The sequence below is a fragment of the Hylobates moloch genome, unplaced genomic scaffold (assembly GCF_009828535.3).
Source record: "Hylobates moloch isolate HMO894 unplaced genomic scaffold, HMol_V3 SCAFFOLD_19, whole genome shotgun sequence".
Lineage (NCBI taxonomy): Eukaryota > Metazoa > Chordata > Mammalia > Primates > Hylobatidae > Hylobates > Hylobates moloch.
In genome coordinates, this window is record NW_026652294.1 from 59,716,726 (window position 1) to 59,740,532 (window position 23,807).

Genomic DNA, 23,807 nt, shown 5'->3' on the forward strand with positions numbered 1-23,807 from the left:
ACCAATCTATTTACGGCAAATAGTATTTCATTTTATTTGCTTTTCTTTAATTATTGGTAAGACTGAATTTGTTGTCAACCTTTTGATGTAGAGCAAGTAGTTAATGTTGCTGGGTAATGCATCTATTTAAGAAACTGAATAAAGTTCTGGATTCTTTCACCAGAGAAAAGCATATTTGCACATATACTAGAGGGCTTATGGACTTCCCAAAGCTTGTGTACCCCAGGTTAAATACCCCTGAACTAGAAAGCGGGAGTGGAAGGGGTACCAGTGACAGCATTCTCTTATTCATAGTCACAAAGGTTAGACCTGAGATCACATCCAAGCCTGGCAGATAGGTAAGATTTGACGTAAGCAAGTGCCTGGCCAGGAAGGCAATAATCAGGGATCTGGCCAAGCAGATCCTTCCTGCACCATGGAGCACAGAGGCTGGGCATTGCCCAGCACCTACTCCTCTTCTTCTCTATCCATTTTACCGTCTAGCTTCTAAGCCTGGAAACAATCGGGTTTCTGTTTAGAAATCCTCAGCAATTCCTCATCCTTTTGCTTTCTTTTCTTAAATGATTCAGTCGAAACCCACTGGGCAAGGCTAAAGAAGACAACGTTCATCAATGTTCACAGGGAGACAGGGAGCCGTGGTAGTCCAGGATGGGATGTTGAGGCTGAGCAGAGTGAAAAGGGCATCTAAACTAGGGGTGCAGTGGTGACCTGAGGAGGGAGGTAGAACCTGGGTGAGGTGAGGACAGCATCTGTGTGGGGGTGGGGGCAGCAATGGTAGGAGGCTGTTTATACAGAGGGCTTGATCAAATAAGAAAGTATGTCAGGGAGAGTGGGTGCCAGAGAATTACAAATATGGAAGAAGAAAAAAGAATAAATCCTGTGGTGTTGGGTAAGAGTTGGACATACAAGGGAGGACTCATGACTCAATGTATAGATAAATATAGAAATGATTATATTAGTGTATGTATGGCTATACATGCACAGATATATGCATTTTTTTTTTAACTTCTGGGTACTGACAGCAGTTGACACATCAGTGGCAATGAACATACTTGATGTTGAGATCTTGGTGTCTAAATACTATTCTCTAGGGCTGGTGCAGGGAAAGTTCAAGATGAACCTAGAATATCTTCTTGTGCCAGAAAGTAATGAAGTTCTTAAAGAATGATATGAATGTGTCAAAAGATATGAGTCATCTTAAAGTCACTTTGGCTGCAACTGGGGAATGTTTTACTTTAAAATAAAAGAAGTTAGGATAGCATAGATTATAGCCCATTGGAAAAGACAGGAGGCCACAAATTCACGCAGGTAAGTTTGATGAGGAATGAGATATTTGCCACAGTCCCAGGGGACCTCCTCACAAAAGACATATTAATTCCAAAGGAAAACTTTGGAACTTAACTTCTACAATGGAAAAGGTCAGAAGATACCACTTTAATCAAGTGATTGGCATTAGCATCAGCAGTCATGGTATAAAGGAAATCATAATCATGCGACTGGGTGTGATGAGAAGAGCCCAGCATCACTTCTGTGATGTTCTTGCCAAAGTCTCACAACAAAGACTCATCTAATCATGTGGAAACATCAGGCACATCCAATCTGAGGGACATATTTCAAAATAATAGGCCTATCATCTTTAAAAGTGTTAAAGTTATAAAAATTGAGGGAAGCCCGAGGAACTGTTTCTGTTTGAAGAAACAGAAGGGACATGACAATTAAATGCAATGTGTGATCTGGGGAGGAATTCTTTTGCTACTAAAGACATTATTGGGATAACTGAGAAACCTTGAAGGAATATGCACTGGGCAATGAAGTATTGTGTCAGCAACTTACTCTCGAACGGATGAGATAGAAAAAAGTTCTTTGTATTCTACTTTCAACTCTTTTGTAAAATTGAAGTTATTTCACAACAAAAGCATATTAAAGAAGAAAGAAACTCACGTCTCAAACCAAGAAGTAGAACATGTGAAAAGAAAGGAAAAAAAAACCTGCTCTATCCACTGAGACCTCAGGATTTGGAGGACAGGGAAAGTGATAAACATGAGCATCCAAGGTGAAATTGCCGATGGCTCAGAAAATGGGGTTGTTCTACAGTTCTTTGAATGTGTTCCACGACATTTGAAATTTTTTCCCCCTTTCTCCAACCAGCTTTTGCTCTGAAAATAAGTGTCTTGTCTATCCATTAAATACTACAGACAACTCAAAGTCTGTAATGCAGTAAGTTTGTTTTATTTGAATGCTGACTCCTTCTCAAATTAAAAAAAAAAAATCCTTCTTGGGCCAGGCACACTAGCTCACGTCTGTAATCCCAGCACTTTGGGAGGCGGAGGCAGGAGGACTGCTTGAGGCCAGTAGTTCAAGACCAGCTTGGCCAACATGATGAAACCCTGTGTCTACTAAAAATACAAAAATTAGCCAGGGTTACAAGCCTGTAACCCCAGCTACTCAGGAGGCTGAGGCACAAGAATCACTTGAACCTAGGAGATGGAGGTTGCAATGAGCTGAGACTGTGCCACTGCACTCTAGCCTGGGCGACAGAGCAAGACTCCATCTCAAAAAAAAAAAAAAAATCCTTCTTATCATTTGGCAACAACCAGTTTATCATTGCTATGTCAACCATAAAACTAAAAAACTAAAAGTCCTTTAAAATTAAGTTTAGTTAGCCAATTATTATCATATGAATAAGCAATACTTATATATTAATGAACCAAAAACCATCATTTCATAATGAAGTTTTGTATAAAAGATGTTTAGATCCTGAAAAAAAGTTGTAATGATTGCTTAACAAAAGCATTGTTTTCCTTCACTTTTCCTCCAATTTAACTTTTTATAATATTTTTCTCTCAGTAGTTACACCATTTTTGGCATCATTTCAGTGTGCTTAGCAGAAGCTCTTCATTAAAATCTTATGGTCCTATCTCCCTATTATTTGTTTTTTGAACTATCATGAACCAGTTTCTGAACATGCCTTTCAGTGAGAATCTGAGGTGCCAGGAAAGTTCATTAATGTAGAGAACAACAGGATTACAAGGAGAGGAATTAAGAGGAGGTGCAGTTTTTACTGTGCATGTAAGAATGCCATGGTCATTTTCTTCTGTGCCTAAATTCTTTTTCTGGGCTCAGGAAGCTGGCAGGACATCAGACGCACAGGCTTGTGCTGGTTTATCTCTCTTGATACCACTTCAAAGAGTCACACATTACACACAATGGTCCCTGCCAGGTTCTAGAGAGGGCGTTGAATGAATTTTTGGTCTTATCTCCTTGGCAACAAAATGTACAGGGAGCTCATTATTTTTGAGCAGGCATTGCCAACAGAGAAATGAAGAATTCCATAATCATAATGGATTTTCATATGAAAAGATTCCTGATAGAATGATGTTTTATGAGCGAAACTGGTCTTTCTACATCCTTTCAGAGATAAAGTATTGAAGGCGAAGGATTAAAGAGTTCGGACTCTTAAACAGATACAGACATATTACTAGGTTATGTTTCTAGAAAAGGAATACAATTATTGTTATCATCATTTTCTCCTTTGGCCTACCCTACATCTGGCCCGATCTATTTTGTAAGATTTGCTTTGATAGGTTCTCATGGGTAGAGAACAGCAGATGGTCAACAAAATCCTTTTTAAACCATACAGTTTTTCAAAAAGAGCAAGAATCCTTTTGTATTTTCAGGAATGTTACCTATAACCCTAGCACAGGGATGTTCTGGCAAAATGTTTCTCCCAGAATGCTCATGAAAACAGTTACACAAAAACCCCAAGCCCAACTATACCAGTGTGTTCCTTACTGGGATTTTATTGGTGCCAAGATGTGATTCTGGCTCATTTTCCCTGGCCTTCTTTCTACCAGCAAAGGGAAGTTGTTTTCCAAGCTGTTAGCCTCGTGTTTCTGAGGCTCTGTGGAATGGAAAACTCAAATCTGTAAGCTCTGTGATGGTCAAGATATCAGAATTCTTGGCACAGAGTAGAAGTGCAAAAGAATATAGGTTCCCAATCCTAATTCACTTTAGGTTCCCACTCAAAGAGGCATCAGCGGCATGACTATTTCCAAAGACCTCACCCTGAGACTTAACCTGGAAAATGGGGAGGGGTAATTCAATCTGATCAAAAGAATTTACAATTGTAACCTTTGTCAATAATTTCATATTCCTTTGGAGAATATTAGATTGCATTTTGAGAATAGATTTAATGATTCCTATGGGTTGATGATAGTCATAATATGGTCCATGTCACTGAACAATTGTTTGAGAGTTGATTGACACTTTCCATGTTCTTCCACCCTCCCCAGTTTCCAAGAGTCAGAGACGTATTATGTTAATTTCTAGAGCCCAGCTATTCACTCTCTTTCTTTCATTTTCTCTAGCTCTTTCTCTCTGCCCTCTCTCCTCCCTCCTTTGCACCTTGCCTCTGCTACGGACATCTCTAGCATCCATTCTATTCATCTGTTCTTGAATAGTCAAGAAATAAACTTGATTCAAAATTTAAAAGGTACCAAGAGGAAATGCTGTGAAAAGTCTTCCTAACACCCATCTCCCTCAACTACCTGGTTCCTCTTCTCACAGGCAACCAGTGTTCCAAGTTTCTTGTGTATCTGTAAGGTACATTTTTGAAATTAAGAAAATCATGTACAAACTGGTGCACCAAAGGAAACCATACCTTTCTCTTTTTCTCCTTTCAAGAACAAAGTACAATCAAATTAGCTGCTTTTTTCAGGGAACCTACAGTTATATTAATAATATCAATGCCAATACCACTGGGCAATAAGGAGAGGAAGGGGTGTGTGTGTGTGCATATGTGTGTTAGGGATGATTTCAAAACTCTTGTCTAGAAGACAAAAAGATATTATAAGGCAGAAGCTGCATTGTAATTCTCTTGCTTTGTGAAAGGAAAAACTGTAGCTAATTATAAGAGATGAGAATCACTTTATTTCCACAATATTAGCTGAACTCCACTTTTCCAAACTTTTCCAAAACTTAGCAGGATGTAGCACATGAAAAGGTGAAAGATTACAACCCCCACCCCCAACAGTAGTAGACAAGATGTTGGAGACAAATCCTGCATGTATTTTGATTCTATTATAATCAACTATTTGCAAGTGCACACACACACACACACACACAGAGTGAATACAAGTAGACTCCACAGGCCAAGTACTGGACTTAGAACAGGAACTTATCTCTTTGCTTGGTGTTCCTCCTCCTCATGTGAAATCACTTTTGCAAAAATTGTAACAGTGAGAAAATTAGGACAGTGATAGAGATCTGATCTAACCAACCCGTATCTCGCCTTTTGCCTCCAAACTGCCATTAATCAGTCTTGGGCTTGGGCCAAGATAACTTTGGGAGATATGTAGTTTATAGTTTAAATGATAATAGCCCTTCCTGAATCTAAACTGCCTTTGTAAAGTTAATGAAAGACCACCACAAGGTTAGGAGGATGAGAGGAGCCTGAATTCTCCTAAGGTGAAGATGTAAATGATTACCAGCATTTCTGATGATCGATGACTCCTCCTGGACCTGTTAACTGGTCCTGTGGCCCCACCCAGAAGTGGACTGAGCATGCACAAGAACCATTTCCCACAACCCTAGGATTGCATCCCTAACCAATCAGCTGTACCCATTCCCTAACCCACCAAACTATCCTTGAAAAACCCTAGCCTCCAAATCTTGGGGGAACTGACTTGAGTACTAAAATGCTAGTCTCCCATTCAGCTGGCTCTGCAATTCCCCTGTCTTAATAAATTGGCTCCACCTGGGCAGCAGGCAAAAAGAACCTGTTGGGCAGTCACACATGGAGAGATGTCTAATTCCCACCTATGTTCCTGTCTTGGCCTGTCTAATCCCAATCTGTTGTTTAGGTCCCATTTCCCCATGAAGTCTACTCAGATGCCATGAGGTCATTGCATTTTATGAACAGCACTTTCCAGGACAGCCAGCATCTCCGCAACCCCCAGTTCCTTAAAGAAACAATATCATCTATATTTCAGTGTGTAGCAAAGAACAAGTAAGGAAACTGCTCCTGGCTAGAAAGGCAGGCTTCACAAGTGGTCCAGAATCTTCCCTGAATATCTGCCTTCTCCATGGGGTCCCAGAAATCCTACCTTACCAGCCATCTTTGCTACTAGCCCTAGGAATAAGGCAACAACTAGGTTTTAGAGAGTACTTTACAGTTTACGAACTGTTTTTATATATTTAATCTAATTTGATTCTCAAATCAGTCCTGAGGGGCAGTTTATCAACCCACTGTACTGATGAGAAAGGCAGACTTATTAAGGTTATGTGGTTTGATCATAGTTCAACTCTGATTCCAAAGTTCATTCTCTTTTGATTCATTAGTAGGCTAAAGTCCTTTCCTTTTTCTTGCTTAGTTTATCTGAGATAGGCTGATATTATCAAAGAGAACTCAACTAAAAAGTTAAATTAACTAACAAATAGAGAAAGGAAATATGAACTGCATAAAATGAACAAGTTAATGAGAAGATAGGTTTGCTGGGGCCTGAATCCTCCTTCTTTATTCCTGCTTCCAGGATCTGGCTTCTGAGGGCATTCATAACTTTCCTGATTTTTCCACTTCAAGTGGCCAGGGGCAAGAGCAAGCACTACCAAAATAAGAATGACTAATGTTAACTGAGCATTTACTATGTGGGAAGGCACCATTCTAAGTGCTTTACATATACTGCCTCACTTATTCCTTTCAAAAACTCTGGAGGTATATGCAGTTATTACCTCCATTTTAACAATCAAAGGCAGAGAGGACTTCCATAATTTGCCCAAGGTCATACAATTATTAGCAAGTGGCAGAGCCAGGCATTCTGGCTCCGGAGGCTGCTCCCAACTACAGTGCTATGCAAGCTCTAAGGTGCATGTAAAGGACCCCAACAGAGAGCATAGGGTTAGATGGATTTGTTGGAGTAGGTAGTTACGCAGACATGAGCAAGGCAGGAGAGGGCACCCCTTCAGGAATGTCAGGCAACTATTAGGTGATGGTCAGGCAGTTGTTAAACTGTCTCTCTCAAATAATAATTGGTTGCATCCAGTGCCAGGGAAAGACAGTGTCCTAGGACAAAACACCTGAAGCTGGTGATCAGCAGCTTCCTTATAAGATCTCAGGAGCTGGGCCAGTGGGCTCATGCATGTACACTAAGAGGCAAAATGGTGGAGTTTAACTGGTACACGATCTTCCTCTAGGAATGTTTGACTGATAAGGGAAAAACGCCTCAAGTGAGCATGCCCACAACTTCAGTAAACACACTGTACATGTGGCCCTTCCCAAGTGCTGACAGGCCACTGCTCATGCCGACAGCCCACCCCAAGGGAAGGATCAGAAGAGAAGGGACACAAACCCTGGGATCATTCCAATGTGTAAAACCCCAAGCCAACCCTGAACAGAGCACTTGGATCTCTCAAGTTGCCGGCTTGGCCCTCTTCCACATGTACTTTACTTCCTTTCTGTTCCTGCTCTGAAAATTTTTAAGAAACTTTCACTTCTGCTCTAAAATTTGCCTCAGTCTCTCACTCTGCCTTATGCTCCTGGAATGAATTCATTCCTCCAAGGAGGCAAGAATTGAATTGCTGCAGACCTGTATGGATTTGCCGCTGCTAACAGCTAGATGGAAATAGAATTTCCAGGGGAGCACTACAACCTTCCTCTTCTATCATAAATTCATAGAGCAGGTATTCAGCACTCTCTTTATTACCCTTTCTCACCTGCTCATACTGCTTTCTCACCATTGCTTCTGTGTTGATCTTTTCTAACTAGATATGAAGTCCCTTGATGTCAGGGGCCACACCTTGCTCATCTCTGCTCCCATTGAGAGCTTGGCATAGAATGAACCTTCCCATATGGCACCTGTCTCCTGAATGATTTTTTGGTCAGTAATTTACACTCACAATGGCGATCAAGTTCTGATCCTATAATTTATGGAAGAACTTGTGGTAGACCACAGTGAGAAAGAGAATGAACTTAGATTTTCAACAAGGAAGAGAACAGCTAAAAAAAAATTAGCAATTATTAGCATCTACTTTGTAGCAAGCACTAAACTGGGCACACTGCATATGGCATCTCATTTAACCCTTACTATAATTAGTTCTGTGAGCTGGGTGGGCAGATACTCTTTCCTTTTTCTTGCTTAATTTACCTGAGATTGGCTGGTTTTGTCAAAGGGAACTCAATTAAAAAGTAAGTTAAATTAATTAGCAAATACAGAAAGGAAGTAAAAACAGCATAAAATGAGTAAGTTAATAAAATGGTAGGTTGACTGAGGCTAGAATTTACTTTCCTTATTTCTGCTTCCAGGACCTGGTCCCTAAGGGAAATATTAACTTTCCCGATCCCTCTACTTCAAGAAGCAGGCAGGGCCAAGAGCATTTATATATGAGGAATCAGATGCTGAGGATTTGGAAACAGCTTTTCTGACTGAGGTGCCCTGTCCTCTCTCTCCTACAAAGTTGGCTTGGAACCAAGGCAGGAGGGTCTGCCTCTCCCTTCATAGATCACATTAAGGCCTTGGGCCATAATCCTGCCCTCTCTTCTACAGTCAGCCTCTGGGCTCCGAGAGTGCTGTAAAACTGCCATTATAGCACCACCAAACACAAGGGGGCACAGAGCAAGAGTGGATATTCTCAAGGGCTGTTTCAGGGCTGAGGAAGGATTTATTGGGGAAAGAGTAGAGTTCCTTGTTTTCCCACTGATGGACTTTCAATACCTGTCTATTTCAGGGACATGAAACTCATTCACATCATTCCTGTTGGACATAGTAGGGAGGGCACATGGGCCTGGGAATTGTGTCCTGCTGCCAGGAAAGGGCAGGAGCAACTGTGAGTGTGTTTTCTCAAGGTCCTCATTTCCTGTCTAGAGTCTTTAAATAAGCCCATGCCTGGGTGCTCGCTATGGCTTAGAACAGTGGCTAGGCAGTGAGATTTACTGCCTTGCTTTCCATGTCCAACTATTTTAAGTGTCACTTATGCTCTAGTGTCTTTTTATATTTATGGATGTGCATTTCAGTCCAAAGAACTGCTGTATTCCTTCCTGTGGCTTCCTCGTAAATGCCCTCTGAAATGCCGATTTAGTTTTACACTGTATGTATAGAGCTTTCTGCAGTCCCTATGGGGTCTCTATACTCCACTTAGGATTTTCTTTAAAAACATACAAAAGTATATAAACAAGAGCCATAAATAGCTACAACATGCTGACCTTTCTTCTTAATAGCAAAGCATTTTCTCTTTGTGGGCAAAGCTTTAGGAAATCAAAAGCATTTTCCTTGTGACATAGAACTTCAGCCTTCCAGTATAAATGAGGAAACAGATGCTGACTTGAATCTCTTTGACATGAGTCCTTCCCTTTCCCTCTGTCTTCCTTTCCCACTCCTCAAGGGGGCCAGTCCTCCCCTTCCTGGCATCCCTGTCCTTCCTTGGCATCACCTTCCTTGCCACCTGTTGGGTGGGTCCCCAGTGTGGATTAATTTTTACTTAACCTTTGACCATCAGAACTTGCTGTTCCCACCACTAAGAGAGGAAGTAGTGATGGCCTTAGTCTTTCAAACAATTATGATAAAAAATGGCTTCCCAACAGCTGTGGCCCAGGGTACTCACTGTCATTGTGTGCATTACCACATAATTGGATCCAGGAAGTGCCCGATCCAGGCTGTACAAGAAAAATCCAGGCTGTAGGAAATGTGCAGGGTGGGGTGAAGGGTGGAGGTTATGTGGGACAGATGATAAAGCTACAATTAGAATAGAAATGAGAGATGAAAACAACTCAAGAGGCCTTCCAAGTCAAGGCCCTGCCACCTAGTCCTGTTTTAAATCACTTAAAAATACTTATGCAGCCTCTTCTATCCCCAGGACCTAGATCTAGCTAGGAGACATGACAGATATAAGAAACATTTCCAATAATATAAGGTGTGATAGGCTAAGTATCACATTGGTGATACAGAGCTGAGGTTGATGAGAAAGGCAGACTCATTGAGGTTATGTGGTTTGACCATAGTTCAGCTCTGATTCCAAAGTTCATGCTCTTTTCATTAGTTTTGGTTCATTAGTTGGCAAAATCCCTTTCCTTTTTCTTGCTTCATTTATCTGAGATAGGCTGATATTATCACAAGGAATGGCCCGAGTGCAAAATCCAGTCCTGTTTCTGTAAATAAAGTTTTATTGGAACACAGACATACCCATTCATTTACTTATGGTCTATGGCTGCTTTCACTCTACAGCTGCAGAGTTGAATACCTGCAACAGGGGCCTTATAGCCAACAATGCCTAAACTATTTCCTATCTGGCACTTTACAGAAAATGTTTGCCCAACTGTGGTCTAGAGTAGGTGCTTCAGAAAGTCAGCAGAGAGTGATCATTCCAGGCTGGGGTGCTCCAAGAGGCTGCATGGAGGGCTTGAGCTGTGCCTTGAAAATCTTTAGGATTTAGATATATATGGTGGGGTAGCGGAGGGTATTCCAGGCATGGAAGTTACACGAGGCTCAAGGCCATGGCAAGTATGAGGGAGAGGTCTGACTGGAACAAACGAATTAATTACCTGAGAGAGAAATAGGATGGAAGGATGGATGTAAAGGCTAGGTCTGAACAGCAAAGAACCCTGAATGTCAGATTAAAATATTCTAAATGATTAAGCACACCATATTCCCATGCCAGCTTCTATTATACACAGATTGTAGAAGATGGAGAAGTAACTTGTAAAATCTACTCAATCCCTGAGAATCATTTTTTAAAAAAGTACTGATGCCTTGTCCCATCCTGAGATCTTGAATTATTTGGTCTCTGTTGGAATATTTTTTTCTAAACTTCCCAGCTGACTCTATTGTGCAATTGGGACCCCCTCTTACTAGATGAAGGAAATGGCCCAGGCACGTGCCTGCAAAAGCTTAGGGCCGGGTAGACAGAACAGGTGCCCAGCACATGTGAGCCAAATTAAATCAGCAATATTGGCTTGTACCAGAGCCAGCCTGATAAGCCTCTGTTTTACTAGAGTCAGCTCTATAACATTCAGTTGGCCACATGGTTTCCAATAGAATAAATCACTTCTGCCTGCCCCTGTCTAATGCTGGAAAAGCCCATGATGCTCAATGCAATATTGCATCTGTTTATAAATGTGGGCATTTATAGATTTTTCTCTCACTGTTGCTTTAACGTGACCATTTACAAGGTCTTACACAACTTGCCCTCTGCCTGGTTGCCTCTCTGATCTTCTCTCCTGTGTACTCCCTCTGTTACCTCACTGTGGCCACATTGGCCTTTTTGTCGTTCCTGGAACACACTAGGCATGCATGTTTCATGCAGGCGGAACTCCGCACTCACTCTTCTTGTGCCTGGGATGCTCTTCTCCTGTCTTCTCTCTCCAGACGTGTGAAGGCTCAAGAGCACACATTCATGTCTTTGCTCAAGAACTGCTTTCTCAGTGAGCCCTCTCTGGCCTGTTGTATTTTAACTGGAACCTCCTTCCCACATAGGCACCACCTCTCCCTCTTATCCTGCTTTATTTTTCTTTATAGCACTTACTACCTTCTACCATAGGATGCCATTTGCTTCTTTATACATTTATTTTCTATTTCTCCTACTATAACATCAGTTCTATGAGAGGAGGGACTTTGGTCTGTTTTGTCTCTGCTGCCTTCAATGGTGCTGAAAACATGGAAGGAACCCAGTAAGTGTGTCTATTGTATCAGTGCATGGAACTTTGCCTCATCCTTTGGGGCTGAGCTTGAGCAGTTCCTCTGTTAAACGCCCCCTACCCCCACCCCAATTACCCTTTCATCAAAGAAAGCAGTCCCCACTCCTGTTCCTTTTGATTTCCTGTGCAGCCTATAGAGCTTTTCTCACACTTATGATTGACTTTTCTGTCTGTCCTAACACTTTTGAGCTGTTCAAAAACTGGGAGAAAGGCACAGGACCTAGCATTTAATAAAGCCTGAGCAGGTAGATGTTAAGGAAATGAGCAGGACTTAGCAAACAGAAGCTTTGGGGTATTCTCCTCCTTATAACTACACATTCTGCATTACACACCCATGAAGCTCTCAATTTATTCTAATATCTTGGCTTGAGTGGTGTGGGATGTGTCACCACCACTAGGAGGTACATGAGAGTTTCAGTGAGAGAAACACCCCAAATCTGATATCTTTGAGACTCTGTTCATTCTATGGCTGTTTCTCTTCTCATGTTAATCTATTTACCAAGTCCCGTTGAAGTTACCTCTTACAGATCCCTGAATTCATCTACTTCTGTCTATTTTTTCCACCTCTGTACTTTATGCCACAGTAATCTATGGTTACCTGGAATACTGCGACAATTTCCTAAACAGGGGACTCTATCTAGCCTCTTCCCCTAAAAAAGCATCCTCTACACACCAGTCAGAATAAGCTTTTAAAAACACAAATCAGACAATCTCTCTCTTTGTTTTTAAGCTGTTTAAGGCTTCCCATTGCACTTAGGGCAGAGTGTAAATGTCTTACAGAGCACCAACAATTTGCTCCACCTCCCTCTTTAGCCTTGTCTAAGGCCACTCCCCGTTACCTCTGACCAAAAAAGTTCTTGAAAGGTTTTCTATTTTCATTCTTTATAACCTCTGCTGGCTCCTCTATCTGAAGCGCTCATCCCCTCTCCTCACCTGTAACCTCTATCCAGTCTTCCAGTCTTGCTCAAACATTGGTTTCTCAGAGCAACCTTGGCCAAGCTGAGACCTGAAAAGCCCCCAGCTCTTCCTGCTTCCATCATGCTCTTCTTACTTGAACTACTTTCCCATCAGACTCTAAGTGCCCCCACTACAATCACACTGCACAGGACTACCAACATTGATTTGTTTGGCTTATTACTGTGTCCTCAGTACCTAGAACAGTGCCTGCTATAGTAAACAGATGCTCAATACTTTTTTTTGAATAAATGAATGAGGACTAGTTTGTATTTATCTTATTTACTGTGTGTCCTTGGCTCACAGTACACTGTTTGGCACATAGTAGGCACTTGGTAAATACTTCTTGAATAAGTAAATGGAACTATCTTTGAGACAGTGCTTTCCTAGGCCCTTTATCACAAATTTCAACTTGGATATTAATATTTATTCAACTGTTTTCTCATATACCCTCCTACTTTGAGAGGGTTACATGTGAACACTGTGAGCTCTGCCTTTAGACTCCAGACCTGGGGGGTCTTGTATTCCAACCACAGTTTTCATACCAGCGTGATATTATTTGTAGGAGTGTCCTAGTCTTAACCTCAGTGTTGGAGAAAGAAGTAATTCCCTCACCTTTTTGCATGAGATTTAGGGTTAATAAGAGCCTTGCTGCTCTTAGCAGGGATGTCTGAACTGCATCTCATGCCAGCTGGGTTCTGCAATTCTCAGCAGAGGAACAAGCAGACAAAAAAATGCATAAGCCTCCTGCCTTGGGTGGTCAGAACAACACTCCCCAACTGCAATGTGTGGGCTGTGGCCTCACAGCCCGGCTTTGCATGGCTGGAAGGGCTCTAAGAAGTGGAGCTGCTACACGTGCAGGCCCTGCCTGTGATGGGCCTGTGGCCCTGGTGAGCATGTTGGTGCTACCATGTGTGTTGGCTGTGCCCCCTCGAGCCTCCCACCAGGGAGAAGGGCCAGGCACGATGAATTATTTCATGGAAAGTCTTCACTCTGTACACTCAGGGTGGAATGACTGCCCACATCTCCCTCCTCTTGGTAAATCACAAGGCATGAGAAAAGGCTGGTGCTGTTTGCTCTCTGTGGGGCTGACATGTGCCTCCAATGGAGATGTGTGAGGAATTCCTCTGAAGGAGGCATGGGAGCTTGCTCACTAAGGAGAGTGTGCTGCTAAAAAGAGGGGGTGGGCCAAATGTACGCTGAAAGACACTTGAACAGCACCTAAATAAGATGCTGGAAAAAGGCACTGTTTTTATTAAGCCACATGTAATTACATATTTTAGGTTTTTTTTTTTTTTTTTTTTTTTTAAAGAGACAGGATCTCACTTGTTGCCCAGGCTGGAGTGCAGTGGTGCAATTATAGCTCGCTTGAAGATTATAGCTCACTTGCAGCCTCCACCTCCAAGGCTCATGTGATCCTCCCACCTCAGCCTCCCAAGCAGCTAGGACTACACCTCAGCCTCCCAAGTAGCTTGGACTACAGGCCTGCACCACCATGCCTAGTTAAATTTTTAAAAAATTTTTGTAGAGATAAGGTCTTGCTATGTTGCCCAGGCTGGTCTTAAATGCCTGACCTCAAGCAATCCTCCCATCTCAGCCTCCCAAAACATTGGGATTACAGGTGTGAATCACCATGCCCAGCCTAGTTATTTATTTATTTATTTTTAAACTGGAGCCACCTGAGGCTATCTAATTCTGACAAAACTCCAGGCTCTTTTGAGCTTTTCTCTCTTTCCCTACCTTCCTGAGGACAATTTCTACTCCTCTAGGTTTTTGTGTGTGTGTGTGTGTGTGTGTGTGTGTGTGTGTAAGTGTGTGTGTAATATGGTTTGGCTGTGTCCCCACCCAAATCTCATTTGAATTATACCTCCTGCAATTCCCATATGTCATGGGAGAAACCTGCTGGGAGGTGATTAAGTCACGGGGGCAGGTCTTTCCCATGCTGTTCTTGTGATAATGAATGAGTCTCATGAGATCTGATGGTTTTAAAAATGAGAGTTTTCCCTGCATAAGCTCTCTTTGCCTGCCACCATCCATGTAAGACGTGACTTGCTTTTCCTTGCCTTCTGCCATGATTGTGAGGCCTCCCCAGCCATGTGGAACTGTAAGTCCATTAAACCTCTTTTTCTTCCCAGTCTCGGGAAGAAAACAGCAGCATGAGAATAGGCTAATACTATGCGTCTTTTAGGGTCTTTGACCACATGGAGGCCTAAGCCAGTGACAGGAGGAAGGACAAGGAGATACAGTGGGAAGGATGTGATCCTTAGAAACAGGGAATATGTCACGACTCTCAGAAGACCTTGGTGTCCTTTCCAATAATAAGGTAGAGGGACCAGATCAGGGGTTGGCAAACATTTTCTGTAAAGGGGCAGATAGGAAATAATTTAGGTTTTTGGGCCATATGGTGCCTGTCACATGTACTCAATTCTGCTGTTGTAATATGAAAGCAGCCACAGACAACACTTGGGTAAATGAATGGGTGTGGCTCTGTTACAGTAAAACTGTATTTATAAAAACACGTGGGTTTTGTAAATCTGCAGAGGATCCCCTTGAGTATGCCGCAGAATGTGTATTGGTGGCATGTGTGTGAAGTAGGGGAAGAACCACTTAAAAGAATTAGAAGTACCAGTGTCCGAGGCTCACCAGGGTAGGGAATAGTATCTGTTTCCACAAGCCAGACCTTATGATTTATAGGACATTAAGTAGAATGTGGTAAAAGAGACAAACATAACAATGAAATAGAATAGAGAATCTAGAAATATACCCACGTATATAAGAACAATTGATTTTCCAGGAAGATGCAAAGCCAACCTAGTGGAGAAAGGATAATATTTTCAGCAAATTGTAATGGATAAGTTGGATGTCCATATGTATAAAAACAAACTTCAATATATAGCTCATATCATTTACAAAACTAACTAAAAATAAATCATATACCTGACTTAAAACTTAGAATTATGAAACTTCTAGAAGAAAATATGAGAACATCTTTGAGACAGGAGTAGGCAAAGATTTCTTAAATACAATGCTAAAAGAATGAGCCCTAAAAGAATAAATGGAAAGTCTTAGCGAGCGCCATCAGGCAAGAGAAAGAAATAAAAGGCATCCAAATAAGCAAATAAGTCAAACTATCTCTCTTTACTGACTATATGATTATACATCTAGAAAACCCTAAAGACTTCCAAAAGGCTCCTGGAATTGATAAATGACTTCAGTAAAGTTTCAGGATACAGAATCAATGTACAAAATCCATAACATTTCTATATACCAATAACCTTCAAGCTGAGGGCCAAATCAAGAATGCAATGCCATCTACAATAGCAACACAAAAATACACAAAAATAAAATCTCTAGGAATATATCTGACCAAGAAGGTTAAAGATCTCCACAAGGAGAACTATAAAACACAATGGTGAAAGAAATCGTAGATGACATCCATAAATAGAAAAGCATCCAGTATTTATGGATTAGAAGAATCAATATCATTAATATGGCCATACTGCCCAAGGCAATCTACAGATTTAATGCTATTATTATCAAACTATCAACATCATTTTTCACAGAATTAGAAAAAGCTATTCTAAAATTCATATGCAACCAAAAAAGAGCCTGAATAGCCAAAGTAATCCTAAATAAAAAGAACAAAGAGAGAAGCATCATGCTACCCAACTTCAAACTATATACTACAGGGCTACAGTAACCAAAACAGTTCTCAAAAGTAATTGAAACAAAGCAAAAAATTTACAAGTTGGACCTAATCAAACTAAAGAGCTTCTGCACAGCAAAAGCAACTATCAACAGAGTAAACAGACAACCTACAGAACGGGAGAAAATATTCAAAAACTATGTATCCAACAGAGGTCTAATATTCAGAATCCATAAGGAACTTAAATTGAGCAAGCAAAAAACAAGTAACCCCATTAAAAACGGGCAAAAGACAGGAACAGACATTTCTCAAAAGCAGACAATAAGATACCATTTCAGACCAGTCAAAATGGCTACAATTTAAGCATCAAAAAACAACAGATGCTGGTGATTCTGTAGAGAAAAGGGAATGCTTTTATACGGATGGTGGGACTGTAAATTAGTTTAGCTGCTGTGGAAAGCAGTTTGGATATTTCTCAAAGAACTTAAAACCCAACGATCTTTCAATCCAGCAGTCCTATTACTGGGTATGTATTCAAAAGAAAATAAATCATTCTACCAAAAAGACACATGCATTTGTGTGTTCATTGCAGCACTATTCACAATAGCAAAGACATGGAATCAACCTAGGTGCCCATCAACAGTGGATTGGATAAATAAAATGTGGTACATATATACCATAAGATAGTATGCAGCCATAAAGAGAATGAAATAATGTTCTTTGCAGCAACATGGATGCAGCTGGAGGCCATTATCCTAAGCAGGATAATGCAGGAACAGAAAACCAAATACCACATGTTCTCACTTAGAAGTGGGAACTAAACATTGGGTACTCATGGACATAAAAATGGCAACAGTAGACACTGGGGACTACTAATGAGAGAGGAAAGGAACAGGGCAAGAGCTGAAAAACTACTGGGTACTATATTCAGTATCCGGGTGATGGGATCAATCATACCTCAAATCTTAGCATCAGGCAATATACCTATGTAACACATCTGCACATGTACCTCCTGAATCTAAAATAAAGGTTGAAATTATTTTAAAAAATTAAGAAAAGAGTAAGTCGAACCTCATCAAAATCAAAATCTTCTACTCTTTGAAAGGCACTGTTAAGAGAATGAAAATACAGCTGCTGACTGGGACAAAGTATTTGGAAATTACATATCTCATTAAAGGACTTATATTCAAAATATATTAAAACACTGAAAATTTGATATAAGTAAACAACTCAATTTTTAAATAAAGGGCCAAAAAATTGAGCAGACATTTTACCAAAGAAGAAATCAGGATGGCAAATAAACACATGAATAGATGTTCAACACTACTAGTAATTAAGGGAATACAATTTAAAACTACAATGAGAAACCACTACACACACAGTAGAATATCCAAAATGCAAAAGACCAACTACAGTAAGTTTTGGTGAGGACAAGGAGAACTCAGAACTTTCTTGCACTGCTGGCAGGAATGTAAAGTAGTACAACTACTTTGGAAAACAGTTTGACTGTTTCTTAAAATGTTAAATATATATCTATGATACAAGCAAGTCATTTCACTCCTAGGTGTTTAACCAAGAGAAATGAAACCATGTGTGCATACAAAGATTAATATAAATAAATTTCATAGCAGATTTGTAATAACTAGAAACTGAAAATAACGATTCCGTCTCTGAACAGGTGAATGATTAAACAAACTGTAGTATATACAATGAAATACTAATTAGCGATAGAAATGCCCTGTTGATCCATGCTACAATATGGATGAATGTCAAAGTAATTATTCTGAGTGAAAGAAATAAAATATCCCAAAGGCATTAGTCCTTTTCTATAACATTGTATAAAATGCAATCTAGTTTACCCTGACATAAATCAGATCAGTGTTCACCTAGGGTGGGAGCAGTGGTGTTGGGGGTAGGGGTATGAGGGAACAATTACAAAGGGATATGAGGTAACTTGGGGGCTGATAAATATGTTCATTATATTGATTGTGGTGATGATTTCACAGGTGTATACATATATCAAAACATCATATTTTAAACTTTAAATATGTATTATATATTGAATATCAACTATCAGATTGTCAAATATGGGTCAAACATATAAAGAAGTATTTGTATCTTATAAATGAATAACAAAGAAGGTGAAAGATCTCCACAAAGAGAACTGCAAAACACTGCTCAAAGAAATCAGAGATGACACAAACAAATAGAAAAACATTCCATGCTCATCGATAAGAAGAATCAACATTGTTAAAATGGTCATACTGCCTCAAACAACTTATAGATTAAGTGTTATTCCTATTAAACGATCAATGACATTTTTCACAGAACTAGGAAAAACTATTTAAAAATTCATATGGAACCCAAAAGAAGCCCAAATAGCCAAAGCAATCCTAAGCAAAAAGAACAAAGCTGGAGGCATCACGCTACCCAACTTCAAAGTATACTACAGGGCTATGGTCACCAAAAAACATGGTGCTGGTACAAAAACAGACACATAGGCCAATGGAACAGAATAGAGAACTCAGAAATAAGGCCACATACCTATGACCATCTAATCTTCGATAAACTGATAAAAACAAGAAATGGGGGAAGGATTCCCTATTTAATAAATGGTGCTAGGATAACTGGCTAGCCATATACAGAAGATTAAAACTGAGTCCCTTCCTTACTCTATATACAAAAATTAACTCAAGATGGATTGAAGACTGAAATGTAAAACCCAAGACTGTAAAAACCCTAGAAGACAACCTCGGCATTGCCATTCAGGACATAGGCACGGGCAAAGGTTTCATGATGAAGACACCAAAAGCAATTGCAACAGAAGCAAAAACTGGCAAACGAGATCTAATTAAAGAGCTTCTGCACAGCAAAACAAACTGTCAACAGAAGAAACGCAACCTACAGAATGGAAGAAAATTTTTGCAAAGTATACATCTGACAAATGACTAACATCCAGCATCTATAAGGAACTTAAATTTACAAAAAAACACAATCCCATTATAAAGTGGGCAAAGATGTGAACAGACACTTTTCAAAAGAAGACATACATGCGTCCAACAATCATATGAAAAAAAGCTCAGCGTCACTGATTATTAGAGAAATGCAAATCAAAACCACAATGAGATACCATCTCACACCAGTTAGAATGGCTATTATTACAAAGTCAAAAAACAACAGATGCTGGCAAGGTTGTGGAGAAAATGAAATGCTTATGCACTGTTGGTGGGAGTGTAAATTAGTTCAACCATTGTGGAAGACAGTGGGCAATTCCTCAAAGACCTAAAGACAGAAATATCATTCAACCCAGCAATCCCATTATTGGGTATCCCAAAGGAATATAAATTATTCTATTATAAAGACACATGCACATATATGTTCATTGCAGCACAATTCACAATGGCAAAGACATGGAATCAACCTAAATGTCCATCAGTGATAGACTGGATAAAGAAAATGTGGTACATATACACCATGGAGTACTGTGCAGCCATAAGAAAGAATGAGATCATGTCCTTTGCAAGGACATGGATACAGATGGAGATTATCATCCTCAGCAAACTAACGCAGGAACAGAAAACCAAGTACCTGATGTTCTCACTTATTAAGTGGGAGCCAGATGAGAACGCACGGACACATAGAGGGGAACAAAGCACACACTGGGGCCTATCAGAGGGTGGAGGGTGGGATCAGGGAGAGGATCGGGAAAAATAACTAATGGGTACGAGGCTTTATACCTGGGTGATGAAATAGTCTGCATAACAAGCCCCCATGACACAAGTTTACCCATGTAACAAACCTGCACATGCACCCATGAACTTAAAAGTTAAAAAACAAAACAGAGAAATAACAAAAAACGATCAAAGGACTTGAATAGGCAATTCATAAATGAATATAAATGAATGATAAACATAATAAAAACAAAATTATAAATGTATTTATACAATTTTTCATATTGTATTTTATATTATTGTATATCCACCAATTAAAATAGTAAATGTAAAAACTCTTGGTGATATGTAGTCTTGGCAACATTTTGGGTAAATGGGAACTCTCGTACGGTGCTGGTGGGCATATAAAATCGGTAAAACTTTGTTGGAGGGCAATTTGACAATATACAACAAAAATCTAAAATATTCAATGCTTTTGACACAACAATTTCACTACTAGGAATTGATCCTAAGTAAACAGGGCTGCACACAAGGACTTAGAAATAAAAATATTCATCAAATCTATTTTTGATATAATAGGAAAATATTATAAAGAACCTAAAAGATCAACATTAGAGAATTTGTTGAATAAGATATAGTACGTAGAATAAGATATAAATCTATATACCTTATAGAATAAGATATAAATCTATATACCTTATAGAATAAGATATAGATCTATATACCTTATAGAATAAGATATAGATCTATATATCTTATAGAATAAGATATAAAATGAAATTGTAGAAGACTATTTAGAGACATGGAAAGCTGCCTGTTACATACCAGTAAGTGAAAAAAGTTATGATCAATATATAGAGTATATTTCATTTTAGGCAAAAGATATGTATAATATGTATATTAATGTCTGGGAAGAAGGTATTTGAACAAATTATCTTTGAATTAGGTAATTATAGATAATTTTCATTGTTTTCCTTCTGCTTCTCTAATTCATTTTTCTACAACGAAGATGTATTGCTCTTATAATAAAAACTCCAATAAAAGTTATTTTTCAAAAAATATCAGTGGTAATGCCCTATAAATGATACTGTGAGAAATATTAGTCTTGGGTCTTAGTGGCCAAAAAAAATATTTAGCAAAAGTCTGCAAAAAGGTTTTGGTGCCGCAGGGAGGCCTGAAATGCTGCTGCTCTATAATTGGAGCCCTGTGGGGGGTACTGCTTGGGTCTGGACCACCAAAAAGTGATGGCATGACCGCCAGCCTTGCCCTGGAGAACAGTTGGCACAGTTTTGGCCTTCCTGCAAAAAGAATAGCTGCAAACAAGGATAAAAAAATTAGCACCTGTTTTGCCTGGGACAATGGGTCCAGTTAGGTTGGGTCCACTGGGCATGGCCGAGCCTCTACTGGGCATCTATGTCTAAGCCATATGGTCAACAGTGTGAGAGCAACAAGCACTTGCTAGTCCCAAGGTTTCATTTTTATAGTTATGGAAACGTGAGGCCCAGGTGGGCCTGTGCGTGTGTTGCTCAGGCAACCTTCCTTTTGGAGAGTTGTAGCAGTGGCTTGAGGTGAAATCAATACCAGGGTGTCTGATAACTAAAATAGCCAGTTCTGGAATAGTCTCACCTAGTGGGGATCTCAACACTCCAGACTTAATGAAGAAGAATGAGCTCTGACACATGGCTTAAAAAACTCCAACTCTCCCTCCTCCCCTTACTGCTGGGAAACATGAAAATCAGGGTCTATGAGTTACTGTTCCTGTGCCACAGAACCATGAAGTTCTGTAAGGCTGTTACAGCCAGCTGACCTCATACATAGAGGAAACATACAGTGGCTGACATCTCACCACTCACTGGCTACAATAGGGCTGGTGAATGGCTTTCATCCTGTATATATTAACTACCACCAGGCTTGGTAAGAACATTAAAATGAATTTCAAGGCAGTGCCTGGGCTGAGTGAAAAAGAATGTCATGACTGACTAGGGATGTCTTGGCTGTGGGAGGAGTGATTAACAGTATCTTTGCCATGTATTTCCACCTTGGTCTAGAATATGTTATCCTCAAAATAGGGTTTCTTCATTAAATCTCTCCCACTATCGATTATTCCTACAGAATATCAGATTAATTCTTCTTATACATTACTTTTAGTATGTCATTCTCCTATTTAAAAACCCTCGAAATATTTGTTCCCATTCCCCATGTAGTACATCTACTTCCTTTGTTTTATATTCATGGCCTCCACAATTTGATGTTAATTTCTCAGCAACCCTACACAAAACCTCCTCTCCAGCCTCCCTGGCTTATTTCTCATACCCAGAGCACACACTGTGGTCTGAAAGGGTCACCTATAGGAGTCAGGGATGGGAGCCTGTCCGGATGGGAGCAACTGGACTAAGACCAGGATAAGGCACTAGCTGGGGAACTTCAGGATGGATGGAGGGCATTAGGATTGTTGGGGTGAGGGTCTGAGCCAAATCTGAATGGACAAGCTGGGGCTGAGGCTTGTTCATTTTGATGGCCTAGTTTCTATCCCAGTTTAGCTGCCTGTCATCAGTCTTAAAGCAGCGGTGTTTTACAGTTGTTTCTGAACAGACATCTGATACATATCTTGCACATTTTTCATCTTGGGGCTCATGGAATCTTCCTTACCTTGAGTGCCCATTTCCCTTCCTTTCTGCCTATTTGAATCCCACCCATTCTGCAGTGCTCAGCTCCAAAGCATCATAATGAGGCTCTGTCTGTCTCAACCTACTTCTCAGAGTCCTGATACTTGACATCACTGTCTCATTCATCTCCACAATTCCATGTGAGCCTCCTAGTTCTATAGTGCTGGCGTGACACTGACATTCACCATTCAAGTTCATTTGGTCCAGGCAGTTACATTCAGGGACTTTATGAATACTGACTCACTGTCTCATTCAAATGGAGCATCTGGATGTGGACTGGGATTGTAAGGTGTCTCTTAACTGCTGGATTTAAATACCAGCCTAAGGTAACAAAGCACCATAAACTAGCAATGGAATGTGGCAACATAAAGTACAATAAATTCTTATTGCCCATGGCTAAAATGAAACAAAATATTATTCCAGAATAAGGGAGAATGAAAGTAAAGCTATCATGAAAAAATATGAACAGGTCAACTTTTCCAGCATGCTAAATGGCACCTGAGTGACCCAAAAGAGTTACTGAACTTGAAAATAAACAATTGCTGCCACCCTGCTTGTGACTGGGCTGTGATGAACAGTTATGAGAGTTTCTCACAGTGATTCTAAAATAAAGAAGTTCACAATGCACATTTCATTTGGAATAAGTTTACTATTTGTAAGCCAAAGGCAATATGCAATTTGAAGCTTCTATTAATTCTGATCAACGTGATATAGAAAAACTCAATGCCAAACTTGTATAAATCATGGGCAACAGAATAGGGCTACTTGTTACTTTCCCTATGTCTTATTTTTACTCAGGTCAAAAATAGAGAAATCAGATTTTTCCATATGCTGATAAGCTATGAAGATTCTTTGCGAGTTTCAGATGAAAACGAAAACTGAAGGTCATCTTTCTGTGCTCTAATCCTAAAGATACCAGGCCCCTGTGGCCATGTTGATAAGTCATCACCAGTATGACTGGGAACCCACTGGCCTCCTGTTCCTCGCTAGTTGGTGGGTAAAAGAATACAGAAGCTTTAAACTTTGAGCCACAGGAATAATTCTAGCTATTATTGTCAACATTTGGGATCACGCAGAGTTAGTATGAAGATTTTCCCCACTTTGTAGGCCTTGGCTTTTTGTTTTATTTTAAAGAGGAGTTTTAGATCTTAGGTACACAGCACAAGAGGAAGGTACAGAAACTTCTC

General features: G+C 40.1%; 1 protein-coding gene across 1 annotated transcript in view; it reads right to left on the minus strand.

Moving 5' to 3' along the window:
* ADAMTSL1 (ADAMTS like 1) overlaps positions 1-23,807 on the minus strand; it is a 454,301-nt gene that overhangs the window by 53,333 nt on the left and 377,161 nt on the right. The window lies entirely within an intron of this gene.